Source organism: Acipenser ruthenus, chromosome 9 (assembly GCF_902713425.1).
Source record: "Acipenser ruthenus chromosome 9, fAciRut3.2 maternal haplotype, whole genome shotgun sequence".
Classification (NCBI taxonomy): Eukaryota; Metazoa; Chordata; class Actinopteri; order Acipenseriformes; family Acipenseridae; genus Acipenser; species Acipenser ruthenus.
The window spans coordinates 26,185,351-26,207,988 of record NC_081197.1 but is presented as its reverse complement, the minus strand read 5'-3'; the positions used below and the strand labels follow the sequence as shown (position 1 = coordinate 26,207,988).

The 22,638-nt window shown below is 42.3% G+C and overlaps 1 protein-coding gene across 1 annotated transcript in view; it reads right to left on the bottom strand.

The window, feature by feature from the left end:
* Nucleotides 1–22,638, bottom strand: part of pdxka (pyridoxal (pyridoxine, vitamin B6) kinase a) — a 167,330-nt gene that overhangs the window by 2,490 nt on the left and 142,202 nt on the right. The window lies entirely within an intron of this gene.

The window sequence follows — 22,638 nt, the reverse complement described above, 5'->3', positions numbered from 1 at the left end:
CGAACTGTATTAAAGGACCATCTATCTATAGGGTCATGAACATCCATGTATATACTTTTACCATGTTAATCACCTGTCTATAAAGGACACTCTCCAGCAGACTATTTGCCATGCTCGTATTAATGGGGTTTGTTTTGTTAACTAAAATAGCCATAGTGGAAAGAAATTCTGCTTTTTTAATTTTTTTTATTTATTTAAACTTGTATTAGCAAGCATATGCACCCTGTTTCTTGTCATCTCCATCACTGATTGATTGTCAGAGCAAAACCTTTAGCAAAAAAACCTTTAACGATAAAAAGTTCCACTAAACAATGATAAGGAAAGCAGGGAAAATCTTTTTGAAATATTTAGCAACAGAAAGTTAAACTAAGCAATAATGACCAGGTATCCCAATCAAGCATACAAATAACACATTACACATGTAAGTAGGTCACCATGACTGACATCTACAGTATGTAGAATACAGTCAAAGACAAAAATATTGGCACCCTATACTTTTTATACCATAATTCAAGGTAACGGATTAAGGAAAACCATTTAGTAAATGTAAACCACTTTTTAATAAAACAAAAAGCAACATACATGTTCTAGTAATTTAACATCGATCAAGAAAACAAAACAAACTTAGTTAAGTATTCATTCATGACAAAAGTATTGGCACCCCTGCTTTATTATTTTGTGTGTCCTTCATTTTCAATTTCATTTTCACTGCTCCCCGATCATCTGCTGTTGAATGTTGTTAATATATTGTACCAAGGATAGTTTTAAGATTAATTTTACTACCTCATTAACTTCAGTAACATTTCTATTTACACTTCCCTGTGGCGACAAGGATACAGGGGAGACGTCCGTATGTTTGTTTTAACTTTGCATAGGCATTTACTATGATATAAAGTTGCAGACAAAAGCATTGGCACCCTACACTTAATATAAGATCATTCAAGAAATCATGTTAAATACAAGCCTTTAATGAACATTTGCCAACAATTAATACTACAAAGACAAAATTACACAATTACTGAGTTTAACAATCTTTATAAAAAATACAAACGCATTCAAGCAATTTGCATGACAAAAGTATATTGGTGCCTTTACATTAAAAGTCTGTAGAAATGTAATAGAATGAATTAAAAAGGAGGAGGCTGTGTGGTCCAGTGGTTAAAGAAATGGGCTTGTAACCAGGAGGTCCCCAGTTCAAATCCCACCTGAACCACTGACTCACTGTGTGACCCTGAGCAAGTCACTTAACCTCCTTGTGCTCCGTCTTTCGGGTGATACGTAGTTGTAAGTGACTCTGCAGCTGATGCATAGTTCACACACTCTAGTCTCTGTAAGTCGCCTTGGATAAAGGCGTCTGCTAAATAAATAAATAACAATAAATAATAAAAAATATATTAATTGATTATAAACCATTACACAGTAACTAAGCAATAATCAAGAAGTACCACAGAACAAATTCAACTGAAATGCTTGAAAGAAGTGGACGTCCAAAGAAAATTAAGGGTACAGCAGGTAGGAGAATAGTCCAAGTAGCTAAAAAAAAAATCCAGGATTAACAGCCAAGGACTTAAAAGAAAGATGTAGAAGCATCAGGCATAATAGTGCATGAAATAACTGTACAAAGGCACCTGAACACAGAAGAGCTGTATGCACACAAACCTAGCTGCAAACCACTTTTAAAGAAAATTAATAAAACAAACCGTCTCAACTGCCAAGAAATATGAACAATCTGAAGCATTCTTCAACAAAATTCTCTGGTCCAATGAGACTAAAATAGAATGGTTCCCCTAAAATGGACTTTGGAAGGGTGGTGGGCAATTCACTGACACACACGGGAGACAGAAGTTTTATTCGCAATACCGTACTGGTGCCCAGTTTTATTATTTTCTTTAGCCCGCAGAGGGCGCTGTTGTCCGTGGCCTGAATACTGACAACGGTAGTCAGGTCCACAGTAATACCAATACAGGTACTGGCAGGCACTCACAGGTGCTCAAAAATAATAATGAAAACCAAAGGCAGAACGAAAAAAGGGAAAATAAAACACAGTAATAAAAACTACGAAACAAAAAGTGCTGCTTACTGCCACTGCCGCTAAGCCGGTCAGTATGGGCCTCCGACCTATGCTCAGCTATCTATTTCTATACACTGGGGTGGCCAGAGTTCCCCGTATAACTACACACGTCCCCTCGGGTACGTAATTATTTCTTTTACTTTTTAGTTTATTTTAAGGCAGGCTGTCTCCCTCAGCCGTGCTGGCCTGGTCTTTGTTTACACTGGCGTCTTCCGTCAGCGTCACTGCGTATTCCCAATCACGACCACCGGAATGCATAACCAAGCGCAGTACTTATGGGCTGAGCAATCCCCCAAGGACCATCTCTCAGCCACTCAGGGAGAAGGAAAGCCAACACACCCTCTTCCTCACCTCTCCGTGTCACTGCCATGACTGACAGGCAGATCTACAAGGCTGCTGCCCCCTTCCTGCAGTACCACGCATGCACCAGATAGTCAGCACAGATCTCCCCTGTTACATGGACCATAGTATGTTTGGAGAAAAAAAGGGAAAGCCTTCAATAAAGAAAACCTTGTACCTACAGTTAAACATGGAGGTGGTTAGATCATGATGTGGGGGTGTTTCAGCAGTTCAATGACTAGAGACATTCATGTGATTGAAGATTGAATGAATGCAGCCATGTATCAAAACATTCTACGAAGTACAATGATACTATCTGCTCGTAGCCTGATTGGCAGACAGTTCAAATTCCAACACGACAACAACCTACAGCATATGGCTAAGTCAATATGGTTTAAGTCGTAACTAACAGACAGTACTTTGTTTCTTTAGGGGAGTCTGCATCAATATTATATACTATTGCTTGTGGTGTCCCCCAGGGCTCTATTCTTGGTCTCATATTATTTTCTTTGTATATGTTACCCCTGGGTGAGGTTATTATCGTAACCCTGGTTCCCTGAAATAGACATGTAACCATTGCCGAATGGGATGTACTCTGCAGCCAGAATTACCTGAGCACTTATATCAAAGCTGCTCCTTTAAGAAGCCCCATCTCCGCCCCCAGGAGATAACAACGACTTTCATATTGGGATCAGTGCCATTTTTTTGTAATTCTTTTTATTGTGTTTACATTTTTACAAGAACAGAGCAGAGAAGAAACAATACACAAATACAAACAAAAAATAAATCAAATACAGTAATCAACCCAATGTAGTTAAGAATGACAAGAAACAGCAGCAGATTCCCACCCACCCCCACCCTGCCGGTTCACCCACAAAATACATTTTCTACACCCTTGTCATTCTCCTATCATGAAACAGTACATTAAACTAATTTTTAACAGGGGATCCACTGTACAATATGAATTACCCCAGGCAGTAAGAGGGTGATAAAGAAAACATGATAGAGAGAAAGAGCTGAAGGTGACCAGAAAGAGGAAAGAAAAAAGTGAGAAAGAAATATATACAAAGTGTTAGACATTTTTATACTGTGATGCATTATGAGCATCAACAATTTACTCAAAGCCTCCACTAGTGTTTTCTACTATTATACAAATCCTTGACTTGCATAAAGAAGGAAAAACATTGAGTGAATTAGCTCGCATCACTCGATTTTCAAGGTGTGGTATCTGAAGCATAATCAACAAGTACTGAGAAACATCATCTGTAATTGACAAAGTCAGGACTGGAAGACCAAAAAGCTTAGAAAAAAGACAAGCGTTGAATTGACAACAGAACTGGCAGAAGGCACAGGTGTCGTCGTCCATCAAATCAACAGTACGAAGGCCACTCTTGAAATCAGGACTTGTTGCAGTAAAAAATACCACTGTTAAGAAAGGGGAAAAAGACTAAAAGGCTAAAATATACACAAGAACAAAGAAATTGGACTATGGAACAATGGTCAAAGGTGCTTTGGACTGTTGATGGATGGACAACGACACCTGTGCCTTTTGCCAGTTCTGTTGTCAATTCAACGCTTGTCTTCTTTCTATTCCTTAAGGATATTATCTTCAAGTATTGCTCATCCTTGTTAGACAGTGTTAAACTCCTTGTTACACTGCCTGTGCTGGAGACTCGGCACATGTTGTCCAGGTAATTGATCACTGATGCCTTTTAGTCTCAGAGGGGCCAATATAGCATCCATGCACGAGGAGCTAGACAGAGGTTGAATGGCAGTACATGGAGCTCGCACATGGTACCTTGAAGGGCGAACTGCAAGTACTTCCTGTGGCCGGGTCTTATAGGGATGTGAAAGCAGGCGTCCTTGAGGTCCACTGTAGTGAACCAGTCGCCTGACCTTACTGACTGCAACAGCTGCCATGTTGTCAGCAACTTGAACCTTTGTACTCTCAAGTACAGATTGAGCTATGTGAGCAAAAGTTTTAACTTTGTGGATGAGGAAAAAAAGTTACAAGAAATGGATATCTACAATTATTTATTTCAGCAATTTTTTTGCAAAACTCCAAAAATGCTAATTCAAAATGTGGCAGAGCAGGGCTCTGCCCTTGTAAATATTGGACGGGATAGGGTTACATTCTCCTCCCTGCCCAGATTTATTGTGTCAGGTGGAAGTAATTAGTAATTAATTAGCACACCGCCACCTGACATAAAAGGAGGCCTCAGCTCCTCAGTAGGGAGAGGTAGCTGAGGAAGCAAGCAGGTATTTTGTGTTGCTTGCTGGTTTTTCTTTGTATGCTGTTTTTTTTGTTAATTTTGCAATCCAGTGGGCAAAGCTCAGCCTGGAAGCCTTATTTTTTTTTAAGTTTTACTTTGTGTTTATTGTTTGTGTTTTAAAAACCTTTTGTTTGGCCCTCGTGCCTGTTTATTTTGAGTCTTATTTAATAAAAGTCTTTTGTTTGAACTGCAGTCTGTCTCTGGGCCTCATCCCTTGCGCCATCCTGTCACACAAAAGTATTCATACCCTTTTATGCTATGATAGTATTGTCTACAGGGTGCTAGAAATTTCAATATGATAATGCAGGATTGTAGGTGAACATTCTTAGAGAGAATAAAAAGGGTTAGGAATAGGATGATTGCTGTCATTACCAATAAGTCAATATGGGAAAAAGTAAAGAGCTATCTGAAGACCTTAGGCAGACAATTATTTATTGTCATAAAGGAAAAGGATACCAAGCATTTGAGTATCCCAATTTCAACTATTGTTTCTATTATCAAGAAGTACAGGAATCATGGTACTATCACAACGCTCCCTTGGTCTGGAAGAAAGAAGGTTCTTTCACCAAGAACTAGTAGAAAAATGGTGAGGAAGGTTAATAATCCGAGATTGACTGCCAAAGATATTCAAAGTGAATTGGCTGCAAGTGGGACTGGGGTTTCCATTTCAACCATAGGTTGAGTATTGCATGTTGAAGGTCTCAATGGTCGCAGGCCAAGGAAAAAGCCACTCTTAGGAAAACCTCACAAGGTCAATCGCTTAACCCTTTGCGGTCCTATGTCGGACCAGGTCCGACATTACAATTTTCCCTTTCCGGTCTGATGTCGGACGTAAAGCACAGGTCTCTAGCCGTTTTTTCTTCGGAAAAAGCCGAGAAAACCATTCAATGGCCAAGTGAGACCGATAGGAGCCGAGAGAAGCCGAAAAAAGGGGCGGATCTGAGCAATACACATAGCCCCAGCACCACAGAGTTAAACGGCCATAAACAAACGAGATAGCTGCTTCTGCATCCAGTGCTCAAATAATATCATGGACATTTGCAGAGCTTTTAGAGAATTTACAGTAATAAAATAATGACTTGGATCGTATTATTAAGGAGTTTGGTGATAAAAAGAGTGATCAGGAGATGATTTATCAGTATGCACGACTATGAAGAGGTATGTGAAAAATACAGCGAACAATGGGTGGGGCGGGGCTAGAGATGCAGTAATGAGTGCCCTGTTGATATGCAGTGCCTTTTAAACCTGTTTTACTGTGAAAAAAAATCATTTTAAACATATACGTACATATAGTTCTTCGTTTGAGGAATTTCTAGAAATTATAAATGTATTGCCCGCTGACTTCGGGCAAACCGCGGTCTGCTAACTGCTTCTCGGGCAGAGTCCGAATCACTCCCTCTGTTCTGTCATTCCTGTTCTGAGTGACAGGCAGACCTTCCTTTTGTTCTTGCCGATGGTACTACGCAAGCGTCAATGGGGTTTCTCATGTTAATTTTTGTTCCGATGTTCCTTGTTCCAAAGTTGTGGGTAATACTAGACCTCAACTTTAAATGCAAGTTGAAATAAGAGAGAGAGAAGAGAAATTAAAATATAAACTTATCTCCGAGTTTTGGCTGAATAGTCACAGCTCACTCTTTTTCAGGCAGACAAAGAAAAATTGCGTTGATCCCTATGTGAAAGCTGTTGATATCTCCTGGGGCAGAGTCAACAGGCTAGGAACTTCTACAGCTCCTCTACCTCTCAGCGGCTGTGCAAAAGGCTTTGTACACAAAGGCTTTGTACACAAAGGCTTTGTGGCAGTCGCAGATTGGAGGGATGGCTGCACTTGTTTACCAAGGGGTCACGTATGACGACATAAAAGGGGACGGAGAGACGTAATCTGTTCCTTCACTTTGGTTTGTGATTTGAACCTGAACCTGAAAGGACCTGTGACAGACCCAGTGATAAAACTAATCGTGAGTGTTTTGTTTGTTTGTCTACAATTGTCTTGTTTGTTATTATTACACCATTTTCACACAGAAATGCAGCTACTGTGCCGTCTCTGAAGCGTTTTAACGAGTGTGTAAAATACCCCTTCATATCCTTTCACACAGGCATAAAATTGCACAATCTATGCCGTCATAACCCTTTCACACAGCCAAAGGGATCACGTGAGTACAAATTTCAAACCTGTCAATCAACAGATTGTTGTGATGGCAACAACAGACTGTTCTTGTGTAATCTTAAACCAAAACATGGCGCTATCTTTTGTTGAAGAAGTACATTTGGCTGCATTTTGTTTTCTTCTCATTTTAAGTTATATTATACAATCTAACAACCTGCTAAGTGTGAAACTGACAGAGCAGATCGCACATTTTAGTGCAAAGAAAGCGTTATAATTTCTGCAAAAGAGGGTCCAGCACTTCAGGAAAAATCAGAGATTGAAAATCCGGTGGATGATGGCATTTGCTGTACTTGAAGGAAGCTTGTGCGAACGCTCGATTTGGGCAATGGAACGCCAACATGGCAATTTATTTTGGAACCACACACTCCAGAGATTGTCGAATAATGAGTGGAAAAAACATTTCTGGATGGGAAAATCAACTTTTGAGTACCTGGCTGAACAACTGCGTGCATCACTCACAAAGCAGACGACAAATTGGAGAACACCAATATGTCACCAACGACGCTTGGCTATAGTGTTGTGGTGGCTTGCAACACCATGTGAATACCGGACAGTAGCGAATATATTTGGAATAGGAATCACCACATTATGTGGTCTTGTGCGTGAGGTTTGTGAAGCTATCAAACATGTGTTATATAAGAAGTACATCAGGCTACCAGAGGGGCATAGGCTAGACAACACTATCGACGGCTTTATGAAGAGAGGATTCCTGCAATGTGCTGGAGCAATAGCATCACAAAACCCATCACAAAACCTAGGCCATTACTGCAACAGGAAGGGATGGCACTCGGTTACCATGCAGGCAGTTGTGGACCACAAGTTTTGGTAAGCTGAGAAAATAATGTAACACTATATATATATATATATATATATATATATATATATATATATATATATATATATATATATATATATATATATACACACACACACACACGTACACTGTACAGTATAATGTACACATGGATTGAAATTAGGCCTATTTGTAAATCAATCTATTTATGTTAAAGTATAAGCCTAATATGATGTGTTAGGCCTCATGTTGTCTATTGTATATCACAATATGTATGTTATTTAATTTTGTAATTGAGCTTTAGTAGTTTACAGTTGAAATGGAATAGTCGGAAAATGCAAATATCTGCTCATCACTAATATATAACATTATTGTAACAAGATAATACTTTTCTCAGTTTTACAGACACTTATGTGGGATGGCCAGGTAAGACCCATGATGCTAGAGTATTGGCAAACTCCGATTTGTACATTCTGGCAGAAGAAAACCACGATGGCTATCTTTTTGCAAGAGAGATATGCTTGTTTGTTTATTTTTTAAATGGATTAAGCCCGCCTCTGTACAAATCGGTGAGTAGTAGTTATATGGCAATATTTGTTTTGATATCTTACAAAAATATGTTTGTTTATATAAATGCACACTTATATATGTTTTGTTTTTTTTGGGGGGGTTGGTGGGTATAGCAGTCCCAGGTCATCAATGGCACTGAAGTACCTGTTGTAATTATTGGCGATCCCACGTACCCCCCCCCCCCCCCCCCCCCGAAGATGGCTTTAATGAAAGGGTTCCCAGGAAACACTGAATCAAATGATGAAAGAATCACCGCCTCAGTTCAGCCTGTATGGTGGTAGAAAACGCATTTGGTCGACTAAAAGGGAGATGGTGTAGATTATCAAAGTGGTGCGATATTGATACCTCTCTGGTTTCTGATGTTGTTATCGCATGTTGTGTTGTTGCATAATGTTTGTGAGGTATGGAGAGAACTTTACCTTCCTGTTTGGGACCAACAACGCAAGGAGGTAGAGCGACAACAAGGGTTACAACAGCCGGTAAGAGAGGAAACTGACCTGTTTTATGAGCCCCCTGCATGTGAAATTAGAAATGCTATCATGGCATCTACAGACGTGCTCAAATTTGTTGGTACCCTTACAGCTCATTGAAATAATGCTTCATTCCTCCTGAAAAGTGATGAAATTAAAAGCTATTTTATCATGTATACTTGCATGCCTTTGGTATGTCATAGAATAAAGCAAAGCAGCTGTGAAAAGAGATGAATTATTGCTTATTCTACAAAGATATTCTAAAATGGCCTGGACATATTTGTTGGTACCCCTTAGAAAAGATAATAAATAATTGGATTATAGTGATATTTCAAACTAATTAGTTTCTTTAATTAGTATCACACATGTCTCCAATCTTGTAATCAGTCATTCAGCCTATTTAAATGGAGAAAAGTAATCACTGTGCTGTTTGGTATCATTGTGTGCACCACACTGAACATGGACCAGAGAAAGCAAAGGAGAGAGTTGTCTGAGGAGATCAGAAAGAAAATAATAGACAAGCATGGTAAAGATAAAGGCTACAAGACCATCTCCAAGCAGCTTGATGTTCCTGTGACAACAGTTGCAAATATTATTAAGAAGTTTAAGGTCCATGGAACTGTAGCCAACCTCCCTGGGCACGGCCAAAAGAGGAAAATCGACCCCAGAGTGAACAGAAGGATAGTGCGAATGGTAGAAAAAGAACCAAGGATAACTGCCAAAGAGATACAAGCTGAACTCCAAGGTGAAGGTACGTCAGTTTCTGATCGCACCATCCGTCGCTTTTTGAGTGAAAGTGGGCTCCATGGAAGAAGACCCAGGAGGACTCCACTTTTGACAGAAAAACATAAAAAAGCCAGACTGGAATTTGCTAAAATGCATATTGACAAGCCACAATCCTTCTGGGAGAATGTCCTTTGGACAGATGAGTCAAAACTGGAGCTTTTTGGCAAGTCACATCAGCTCTATGTTCACAGACGAAAAAATGAAGCTTTCAAAGAAAAGAACACCATACCTACAGTGAAACATGGAGGAGGCTTGGTTATGTTTTGGGGCTGCTTTGCTGCGCCTGGCACAGGGTGCCTTGAATCTGTGCAGGGCACAATGAAATCTCAAGACTATCAAGGCATTCTGGAGCGAAACATACCGCCCAGTGTCAGAAAGCTCTGTCTCAGTTGCAGGTCATGGGTCCTCCAACAGGATAATGACCCAAAACACACAGCTAAAAGCACCCAAGAATGGATAAGAACAAAACATTGGACTATTCTGAAGTGGCCTTCTATGAGTCCTGATCTGAATCCTATCGAACATCTATGGAAAGAGCTGAAACTTGCAGTCTGGAGAAGGCACCCATCAAACCTGAGACAGCTGGAGCAGTTTGCTCAGGAAGAGTGGGCCAAATTACCTGTTAACAGGTGCAGAAGTATCATTGAGAGCTACAGAAAACGTTTGATTGCAGTGATTGCCTCTAAAGGTTGTGCAACAAAATATTAGGTTAGCGGTCCCATCATTTTTGTCCATGCCATTTTCATTTGTTTTCTTATTTACAATATTATGTTGAGTAAAAAATCAAAAGCAAAGTCTGATTTCTATTAAATATGGAATAAACAATGGTGGATGCCAATTACTTTTGTCAGTTTCAAGTTATTTCAGAGAAAATTGTGCATTCTTCGTTTTTTGTGGAGGGGTACCAACAAATTTGAGCACGTCTGTATAACCGAGTAGCATTGTGTAATTGCTACAGAATATATTGGGGTGTGATTAACAAAGCATCATTATCATACTTGTACATAAATAAGAACAAAAAAACGTAATGCTGATATAAGTGTTAGGATATTTTTTTTTGTTTTATTGAGGCATTAGCACTTTTAATTTTGTAGTCACCTTGGATAACGGTTCATTCTGCTGATTGTCTGAAGTGTCAGAAATAATAACAGGTGGGGGGGAAATCACAAATAATATAAATAATAAATAAATAAAATCACAATTAATAAAAATAATAAAATTAAAACTTTAAGAAAATACTTGTGATTTCTTTCTTTTTTCTTTAACATGTTTGTACAAAATCCTAACACCATGGACAATAAATCCTGAGATCTGTTCATTTGGATTTTCTTCTAGTCTGGAGAAGTCCACCAGTTATGTTGACTGGATTTGCACAGGGTCTGTGCCCCCAAATTTGACTGCACAAATCAAAGTGCCACATTTGCCACTCCTGGAATTGTGATCTCTGATTTTGTGGTATGCTAATTTCAGGGCCTTCAGTTTCAATATCACCTGCTTTTTTGTACGGCTGTACCCATGCTCACTCATCATGTCAGCGATTCGCCCATAGATTACAGCATCCCGTACAGTCCCTTCTAGTTGCGAATTCACCTCCTCGTCAGCCCGCAAAGTTAGAAACTCCCTTACTTCTTCGGGACTCCTGTTACTACCTCGTTCTTGTTCCGCCATTGTACCGAATCGCATGTGAAGACCTAACACATGCACGCCTCTTACCTACCTACGCTATAGTGACATGGCATGTTGACTTTGAAACCACACCCACTATAGCGCTTAAGTGGCGGTATAGCCTTTCACACAGGCAGTTATGACAGTTCAGTGCCATCTCTGAACTACCTCGCGAGGTGGTTCAGAGATGGCATAAAATACGACTGTTCTGTGGCAGTATAAGCAATTCACACAGACCTATAAGCCGCTACAGTGGCGGTTCTGAACCGTCATAACTCCTCTGTGTGAAAGCACCTTTAGATGGCTAACACGTTCCGTAGCCAATGGCCAGCACAAAACCCGAAACAGCACTTCACTTTTGTCATGCATAAACTTGTATCACCCACCACAAGCACTACAGCATGCACCAAGGACTGGTGACCATGTTTGTACATTGTGGGAAAGATACGTGTGTTTGTTATTTGGGACTGCAACCCGTTTATTTGTTCCAGTGAAGTACACATTGTTGTGTATTGCCTGGAGTTATTGTTTTGTCAAGCCCACTAAATCAAGGAGCATCTCTATAATTAAAGGCAAAGTAGTAGATAAAACATTCTTCATTAATGGTGAGGCAATACCAACAGTGTCTGAGAAGCCAGTGAAGAGTCTTGGGAGATGGTACGACGGGGATCTAAAGGACACAGTTCGTGTGGGAGAAGTTAGACAACAAGCAGTGGAAGGGTTGAAGAGCATAGACAGCTGCGCTCTACCAGGTAAACTAAAACTCTGGTGCTTTCAGTTTGGTCTACTGCCGAGGTTGCTGTGGCCACTGACTGTGTACGAGGTTTCTTTGACAACAGTAGAGAAGCTGGAAGCTTTAATCAGTTCATACATCAGGAAATGGTTGGGAGTTCCACGCTGCCTCAGCAGAGTGGGACTTTATGGTAAAGGAATACTGCAGCTACCAGTCTCTGCTCTAACCGAGGAGTTTAAGTGCGCCAAGGTCAGACTGGAAATGACATTAGTAGAGTCACGCGATAAATGCGTAAGGGAGGCAGCACCTGTGTTGAAAACTGGAAGAAAGTGGGCGGCAAAGAAAGCTGTGGAAGATGCAAAGGCTGCCCTTCGAATTGGTGATATCATGGGGCAAGTTCAGCATGGAAGAGGGGGTCTTGGTTTCAGTTCAACTCCTCCTACATGGCACAAGGCGGCCCCAGCTCAAAGAAGGAAGCTGGTAGTCAACGAGGTGCAAAAGCAGGAGGAGAGGATGAGGTGTATAAAGGCCATTTCCCAGGCCAAACAGGGAGAATGGATGAGATGGGAGAGTGTGGAACAACGCAAGATTGGCTGGCAAGACCTATGGTCAATGGAACAGAGCAGGATCAGTTTCCTCATCAGGTCAACATATGATGTTCTCCCATCACCACAGAACCTAAACCTCTGGGTAGGAGAGGATCCCTCATGTCCTTTGTGTTCATCACCTGCAACATTAAGGCACATTTTGACAGGATGTAAGGTGGCTCTTAGCCAAGGACGGTTTACTTGGCGCCATGACCAGGTGCTGCGATGTTTGGCCTTAGCATTGGAAGACAAGCGTAACATGACCAATAAGTTGCCACCTGTTCCATCAAAACATTACACACAAAAGACAACATTCCTCCGCCCAGGAGAGCAACCACCAAGAAAAGGTGTTAAAACCAATCCTCGCCCAGGACAACTGGAAGCTGCTAGAGACTGGAATATGCTGGCAGATGTTGGTCAACGGCTTATTTTTCCACCTGAGATTGCCACCACTAACCTTCGACCAGATATTGTCTTGTGGTCTGGATCAGCACGCCTTGTTCACCTGGTAGAGTTAACAGTGCCATGGGAGGACGCTGTAGATGAGGCGTATGAGAGGAAGAAACTGCGGTATGCTCAACTAGCCACTGAAGCGGAACAGCGAGGATGGAGAGTTCGGGTTTACCCAGTGGAAGTGGGTTGTCGAGGATTTGTGGCACACTCTACAACCCGGTTTCTCAGAGACGTCGGATTCAGTGGCCAAGAGTTGCGTCGCACAGTGAAGAACTTATCTGAAGCAGCAGAGAGGAGCAGCAACTGGCTGTGGTTGAGACGGAAAGATTCTGGCTGGGGACAGGTAAGTAAGCTGGGCTGAGTTGAGTGGGGGACGGAGGGGGGTGATGCTGGGACGCCAGAATCACCGTCGAGCCCTCTTGAGGTGTCGTGGGCTAGTCGACGAAACACTGAGGATGGAAGGTGCCCACTTGAAAACCCCAGAGATGTACCCTACTTAGCTCAATCCAGACGGTTGTCATGCTGATGCGCTGGGGAGGCCGCACTTTGGTTGATCCCCGGAGCCAGCATCGCAGCCGTTGTGTGTGCTGATGCGCCAGGGAGGCAAAATAAGCTGATCCCTGGAGCCAGCATTACACTTCAGCCATTAACACCAGACAGAAGGATATCTACATCATCATATGGAAGGAAACGTAAATGGATGGAGACGCATATGGATCACATTAGTTTACTGTAAAGCTACGTCTTAGTTGGTGCTTATCTTGGCGAGAGCCGAGTTCAAATCAGCATGAAGTTTTAACATCTACTCTCGTGTAATGGAAATCATGAAGATCTGGATACGTCCAGTGACTGCTGTGAATAGTGCAGCTGGCAACAAGGGAAAGACCTTGTGACAGCCTGGAGAGACAGCTGACAGGAGGAAAGAGACCCCATTGGGGCTGGTAAGGGTTAGCTACCCTTGTCGGCAGTATCCAGCTCTGTGTTTACAGGATGCTGGAGACACCCGCCCAAGGCTTCTAAGAAATTAAAGAGAAAAATACCCCTAGAGTCTGCGAGAGCGGGGGCGGAAGATGACTCAACGTTGGACAACACGGTTAACGACTTAGGAACGGAAACGGATATGAGTATGGAGAGTACTTCACAAAAGACTAGTTCAAGATCTGCAGTTAACAAAGACATGGAACTCCAGGTTTGTGTCTGCGGCTGGAGCAAGGCGACAACTGTCAGGGGTTTGAAGATTCATCAAGGGAGAATGAAATGCTTGAGGGAGAAGGGACAAGGGCCTCGCATTGATCAGTACTTCTTACGAAGTCAGTCAAGTCAGTCGAATGAAATCCAGCGACAGGAAGCAAACCACAGTTCGCAGGATATCAGCACCCCTGTCATAGATGTGAGGAGGACTTGCATGGACACAGTTAGTGATGAACCTAATGATCCTTGTGAACCCGGTCAGACAAACCAGCATAAGAGAGAAAAGAACCTCAACGGGCACAAGCCTGGAGTTAAATGGCCAAGAGCTTGTGAGAAAACTGCATGGGACACAGTAAACACAGATCTCTGCGTTGCATTGGAAAGATTAAGTGGAACAGTTGAAAAGAAGCTGGATAAATTTGGGGACATCATCTACGCATATGGAAGTGAGAGGTTTGGAGTTGAAAAAAGGAAGGAAAAAGTACAAACTATTCCTGGAAAGTCTAGACGGCAGCAGGAGATTGAACGCTTAGTTAGAGAAAGGAGACAGCTGAGGAACCAATGGAGAAGAGCAGAACAAAGTCAGAAGGAGGGACTCAATCTCTTACAAAGGGTCATAAAAGATAAGCTTGCAACATTGCGCAGAGCTGAGCGCCTACGGAAACGCTACAAAAAGAAGGAGCGTGCGAGAGCTAACTTTTATAAAGACCCATTCAAATTTGTAAAGAAGTTATTCACCAGTGAGAAGAATGGCACACTAAAAGCATCTAAGGTTGAGCTGGAGAGATATTTGGAGGAAACACATACAGATTCAAAAAGGCAGGAGCCTATGTCAATTCCGTCAGACATCCCACCTATCAATCCACCAGAATACCAAATGGAGGACTGTGCACCTAAGTGGAAAGAAATAGAGCAAGCTGTGAAAAAAGCAAGGGCTTCATCATCTCCAGGGCCTAATGGAGTTCCGTACAGAGTGTACAAGAGTGCTTCAGGAGTTCTACGAATTCTGTGGAAATTGATGAAAGTGGCATGGGAAAAACAGGTTGTACCAAGAGCATGGCGCCGAGCAGGTGGAGTCTTTATACCTAAAGAAAAAGATTCTACAAGCATCAGTCAGTTTCGTCCCATTTCCCTATTAAACGTAGAAGGCAAGATTTTCTTCAGCATTATTGCTCAGAGATTGTCAGCTTACCTATTAAAGAACTGCTTCATTGACACTTCAATACAAAAAGCGGGCATTCCAGGTTTCCCAGGTTGCTTAGAACACATCAATGTGATCTGGCAACAAATTCAATCAGCTAAAAAGGAGAGGAAGGAGCTCCATGTGACATTCCTGGATTTGGCTAATGCATATGGTTCAGTGCCACATGAACTACTTTGGGCAGCATTTGATTTTTTCAGTGTACCGATGACAATAACAAATTTAGTGAAAGCCTATTTTGGAGATTTGCAATTCAGTTTTTCAACTTCAGAATTCAGCACTACATGGCAATGCCTAGAGGTTGGAATAATGGCAGGATGCACCATTTCTCCACTGGCTTTTACCATGGCAATGGAAGTAATCATTAGGGCATCAAAATGGGTAGTAGGAGGAGAGCGCTTGGCTTCTGGAATGCGACTACCACCAATTCGAGCATACATGGATGACATGACAACCATGACTACAACAGTAGCCTGCACTAATCGATTATTGGGCAAATTAACCAATAACATTGAATGGGCACGAATGCAATTCAAGCCCACTAAATCAAGGAGCATCTCTATAATTAAAGGCAAAGTAGTAGATAAAACATTCTTCATTAATGGTGAGGCAATACCAACAGTGTCTGAGAAGCCAGTGAAGAGTCTTGGGAGATGGTACGACGGGGATCTAAAGGACACAGTTCGTGTGGGAGAAGTTAGACAACAAGCAGTGGAAGGGTTGAAGAGCATAGACAGCTGCGCTCTACCAGGTAAACTAAAACTCTGGTGCTTTCAGTTTGGTCTACTGCCGAGGTTGCTGTGGCCACTGACTGTGTACGAGGTTTCTTTGACAACAGTAGAGAAGCTGGAAGCTTTAATCAGTTCATACATCAGGAAATGGTTGGGAGTTCCACGCTGCCTCAGCAGAGTGGGACTTTATGGTAAAGGAATACTGCAGCTACCAGTCTCTGCTCTAACCGAGGAGTTTAAGTGCGCCAAGGTCAGACTGGAAATGACATTAGTAGAGTCACGCGATAAATGCGTAAGGGAGGCAGCACCTGTGTTGAAAACTGGAAGAAAGTGGGCGGCAAAGAAAGCTGTGGAAGATGCAAAGGCTGCCCTTCGAATTGGTGATATCATGGGGCAAGTTCAGCATGGAAGAGGGGGTCTTGGTTTCAGTTCAACTCCTCCTACATGGCACAAGGCGGCCCCAGCTCAAAGAAGGAAGCTGGTAGTCAACGAGGTGCAAAAGCAGGAGGAGAGGATGAGGTGTATAAAGGCCATTTCCCAGGCCAAACAGGGAGAATGGATGAGATGGGAGAGTGTGGAACAACGCAAGATTGGCTGGCAAGACCTATGGTCAATGGAACAGAGCAGGATCAGTTTCCTCATCAGGTCAACATATGATGTTCTCCCATCACCACAGAACCTAAACCTCTGGGTAGGAGAGGATCCCTCATGTCCTTTGTGTTCATCACCTGCAACATTAAGGCACATTTTGACAGGATGTAAGGTGGCTCTTAGCCAAGGACGGTTTACTTGGCGCCATGACCAGGTGCTGCGATGTTTGGCCTTAGCATTGGAAGACAAGCGTAACATGACCAATAAGTTGCCACCTGTTCCATCAAAACATTACACACAAAAGACAACATTCCTCCGCCCAGGAGAGCAACCACCAAGAAAAGGTGTTAAAACCAATCCTCGCCCAGGACAACTGGAAGCTGCTAGAGACTGGAATATGCTGGCAGATGTTGGTCAACGGCTTATTTTTCCACCTGAGATTGCCACCACTAACCTTCGACCAGATATTGTCTTGTGGTCTGGATCAGCACGCCTTGTTCACCTGGTAGAGTTAACAGTGCCATGGGAGGACGCTGTAGATGAGGCGTATGAGAGGAAGAAACTGCGGTATGCTCAACTAGCCACTGAAGCGGAACAGCGAGGATGGAGAGTTCGGGTTTACCCAGTGGAAGTGGGTTGTCGAGGATTTGTGGCACACTCTACAACCCGGTTTCTCAGAGACGTCGGATTCAGTGGCCAAGAGTTGCGTCGCACAGTGAAGAACTTATCTGAAGCAGCAGAGAGGAGCAGCAACTGGCTGTGGTTGAGACGGAAAGATTCTGGCTGGGGACAGGTAAGTAAGCTGGGCTGAGTTGAGTGGGGGACGGAGGGGGGTGATGCTGGGACGCCAGAATCACCGTCGAGCCCTCTTGAGGTGTCGTGGGCTAGTCGACGAAACACTGAGGATGGAAGGTGCCCACTTGAAAACCCCAGAGATGTACCCTACTTAGCTCAATCCAGACGGTTGTCATGCTGATGCGCTGGGGAGGCCGCACTTTGGTTGATCCCCGGAGCCAGCATCGCAGCCGTTGTGTGTGCTGATGCGCCAGGGAGGCAAAATAAGCTGATCCCTGGAGCCAGCATTACACTTCAGCCATTAACACCAGACAGAAGGATATCTACATCATCATATGGAAGGAAACGTAAATGGATGGAGACGCATATGGATCACATTAGTTTACTGTAAAGCTACGTCTTAGTTGGTGCTTATCTTGGCGAGAGCCGAGTTCAAATCAGCATGAAGTTTTAACATCTACTCTCGTGTAATGGAAATCATGTTTGGTCACCAGACCAGGATTATAATTAAAACAACCCTTTCCAACTGGATTACATCTGTTAATAACGCACTGCATTACTCCTGAACCTGTACACAATCAACCACTTTGCCCCAGTCATTTCTTCCTGTTTACCATGCCAGTTGAATGATAAGACCGCGCCTACAAAACCGAACCAGGTAACTACAGACCAATAAGCCTGACTTCTATTATAAGTAAACTTATGGAAACTATAATAAGATCTAAAATGGAAAATTACCTATATGGTAACAATATCCTGGGAGACAGTCTGCATGGTTTTAGGAAAGGGAGATCATGTCTACCTAACCTCCTTGACTTTTTTGAGGATGCAACATTGACAATGGATAATTGCAAAGCATACGACATGGTTTATTTAGATTTCCAGAAAGCTTTTGACAAAGTTCTGTATAAAAGATTAATTCTCAAACTGAACGCAGTAAGGATTCAAGGAAATACATGCACATGGATTAGGGAGTGGTTAACATGTAGAAAACAAAAAGTACTGATTAGAGGAGAAACCTCAAAATGGAGCGAGGTAACCAGTGGGGTCCGCTGCTATTCCTAATCTACATTAATGATTTAGATTCTGGTATAGTAAGCAAACTTGTTAAATTTGCAGACGACACAAAAATAGGAGGAGTGGCAAACACTTTTGAAGCAGCAAAGGTCATTCAAAATGATCTAGACAGCATTCAGAACTGGGCAGACACATGGCAAATGAAATTTAATAGAGAACATTGTAAAGTATTGCATGCAGGCAATAAAAATGTGCATTATAAATATCATATGGGAGATAGAAATTGAAGAAGGGAACTATGAAAAAGACCTAGGAGTTTATGTTGACTCAGAAATGTCTTCATCTAGACAACGTGGGGAAGCTATAAAAAAGGCCAACAAGATGCTCGGACATTTTGTGAGAAGTGTTGAATTTAAATCAAGGGAAGTAATGTTAAAACTTTACAATGCATTAGTAAGACCTCACCTAGAATACTGTGTTCAGTTCTGGTCACCTTGTTAAAAAAAGGATATTGCTGCTCTAGAAAGAGTGCAAAGAAGAGCAACCAGAATTATCTCGGGTTTAAAAGGCATGTCATATGCAGACAGGCCAAAAAAAGTGAATCTATTCAGTCTTGAACAAAGAAGATTACGCGGCGATCTGATTCAAACATTCAAAATCCTAAAAGGTATAGACAATGTCAACCCAGGGGACGTTTTTGACCTGAAAAAAGAAACAAGGACCAGGGGTCACAAATGGAGATTAGATAAAGGGGCATTCAGAACAGAAAATAGGAGGCACTTTTTTACACAGAATATTGTGAGGGTCTGGAACCAACTCCCCAGTAATGTTGTTGAAGCTGACACCCTGGGATCCTTCAAGAAGCTGCTTGATGAGATTCTGGGATCAATAAGCTACTAAACAACCAAACGAGCAAGATGGGCTGAATGGCCTCCTCTCGTTTGTAAACTTTCTTATGTTCTTAAGTCATAGAATCGCCTTTCAGCAGTTTTTTCATTCAGCCATTTTATCTTCTTGTTGGTAGTATCTCCATTCCTCTGGAATCTACCACACTCTCTCCCTCCTCCTCAGCTAAGAACCTCGGAGTCACCCTGGACCCCTGCCTCTCTTATTCCCAGCACATCTCCACTCTGGCACGCACTTGCCGATTCTTCCTAAGCAACATACGAAGAATCCGACCCTTCCTCACCAACTACGCCACCCAGCTCCTGGTCCAGGCCCTGGTACTCTCCCGCCTAGACTAGTGCAACTCCCCCCTGGCTGGCCTCCCTGTGTCCGCCACCCGTCCGCTCTAGCTCATCCATAACTCTGCTGCTCGCCTGGTGTTCTCTCTACCTCACTTCTCCCACGCAACTCCACTGCTCCGCTCACTCCACTGGCTCCCGATCACTGCTCGCATCCAGTTCAAGACTCTTGTACTCGCCTACAGATGCCTTGACCAGACTGCACCCAGCTACCTCCAGACCCTCATCTCTCTCTACACCCCCACTCGACCTCTCCTGCACTAGAAAACTGGCAGTACATCCTCTACACTCCCCTGCCTCCAGAGCCCGCTCCTTCTCCACCCTCGCTCCACAGTGGTGGAATGACTTTCCTACAGATGTCAGGACTGCCCAGTCCCTGACCACCTTCTGGCACCTCCTAAAGACTCACCTCTTCAGACAGCACCTGTAGAACGCCTCTTTTCCTTCTGAACACTTTATCACTCTTCCTTAATGCACTTTACTTGCTCTTATCTGCCCCCTATTTTACTGCATTTAATCATATACTTTAAAGTACTATAATCTGTCACAAGTGTTATTTAATCTGTAGTATTTTGTATTTAATTATATCCTGATATAACTATCACTGACACTGTTATCTGCTCCGTTATTGAATCATATTTTGTCATATACTTCTACTTGCTAGAACCGAAGTCATTGTATTTTATCTTGCTCTTAATTGTATTAATACTTGTACTGTGATTCTTGAAATTAATTTTTGTTTACGACTGTCAGTCGCCCAGGCGTCTGCTAAGAAATAAATAATAATAATAATAATAATAATAATAATAATAATAATAGTGGAGGTGGAGGGCATTCCTTTGAAAAGGTGCAGGACTGACAGTGATGTGAACTAATCACATGACAGACAGAGCCTATTGCCCGGAGTTGTAAGGATGTGAGGGTAATAGTTCAATAGTTCAATCTACTTTTGCTCCTAGGATGTTTCAACCACAGGCCAGAATTTCCAAGCACTGACTATATACAGTACTGTGCAAAAGTTTTAGGCAGGTGTGAAAAAATGCTGTAAGAATGCTTTCAAATAAAGAATGCTTTCAAAAATAGACATGTTAATAGTTTATATTTATCAATTAACAAAATGCAAAGTGAGTGAACAGAAAAATCTACATCAAATCAATATTTGGTGTGACCACCCTTTGCCTTCAAAACAGCATCAATTCTTACACTTGCACACAGTTTTTGAAGGAACTCGGCAGGTAGGTTGGCCCAAACATCTTGGAGAACTAACCACAGTTCTTCTGTGGATTTAGGCAGCCTCAGTTGCTTCTCTCTCTTCATGTAATCCCAGACAGACTCGATGATGTTGAGATCAGGGCTCTGTGGGGGCCATACCATCACGTCCAGGACTCCTTGTTCTTCTTTACGCTGAAGATAGTTCTTAATGACTTTCGCTGTATGTTTGGGGTCGTTGTCATGCTGCAGAATAAATTTGGGGCCAATCAGATGCCTCCCTGATGGTATTGCATGATGGATAAGTATCTGCCTGTACTTCTCAGCATTGAGGAGACCATTAATTCTGACCAAATCCCCAACTCAATTTGCAGAAATGCAGCCCCAAACTTGCAAGGAACCTCCACCATGCTTCACTGTTGCCTGCAGACACTCGTTCGTGTACCGCTCTCCAGCCCTTCGGCGAACAAACTGCCTTCTGCTACAGCCAAATATTTCAAATTTTGACTCATCAGTCCAGAGCACCTGCTGCCATTTTTCTGCACCCCAGTTCCTGTGTTTTCGTGCATAGTTGAGTCGCTTGGCCTTGTTTCCACGTCGGAGGTATGGCTTTTTGGCCGCAAGTCTTCCATGAAGGCCACTTCTGACCAGACTTCTCTGGACAGTAGATGGGTGTACCAGGGTTCCACTGTTTTCTGCCAATTCTGAGCTGATGGCACTGCTGGACATCTTCCGATTGCGAAGGGAACTAAGCATGATGTGTCTTTCATCTGCTGCAGTAAGTTTCCTTGGCCGACCACTGCGTCTACGGTCCTCAACGTTGCCCGTTTCTTTGTGCTTCTTCAAAAGAGCTTGGACAGCACATCTGGAAACCCCTGTCTGCCTTGAAATTTCTGCCTGGGAGAGACCTTGCTGATGCAGTATAACTACCTTGTGTCTTGTTGCTGTGCTCAGTCTTGCCATGGTGTATGACTTTTGACAGTAAACTGTCTTCAGCAACCTCACCTTGTTAGCTGAGTTTGGCTGTTCCTCACCCAGTTTTATTCCTCCTACACAGCTGTTTCTGTTTCAGTTAATGATTGTGTTTCAACCTACATATTGAATTGATGATCATTAGCACCTGTTTGGTATAATTGTTTAATCATACACCTGACTATATGCCTACAAAATCCCTGACTTTGTGCAAGTGTACCTAGAAGAACTGATGCTGTTTTGAAGGCAAAGGGTGGTCACACCAAATATGGATTTGATTTAGATTTTTCTTCCGTTCACTCACTTTGCATTTAGTTAATTGATAAATATAATCTATTAACATGTCTATTTTTGAAAGCATTCTTACTTTACAGCATTTTTTCACACCTGCCTAAAACTTTTGCACAGTACTGTATGTATATATATATATATATATATATATATATATATATATATATATATATATATATATATATATATATATGTTCTTGGTGTTATTGATGAACCAGTATATCGGTAGCCCGTACAGTTCAACAAAATTTGTCATTTTAGTGTGAGAAGGTGATTTCACACCCTTTAAAGTTCTGCAGTGTTTTAGACATGCAGTTCCTATATGCGTGCAACGGCACATAAATAATCACTGTGGAGAGAGAGTGATGGCTTTCAAGCTGCGTGGAAACCCGGCCATTGGCTGAAATAGACGGAAGATTTTTTTTTATTTCCAGACTGAAGATACTTATTTTGATTTCCTCCAGCAGTACTTTTCTAAAAAAACATTTTAAT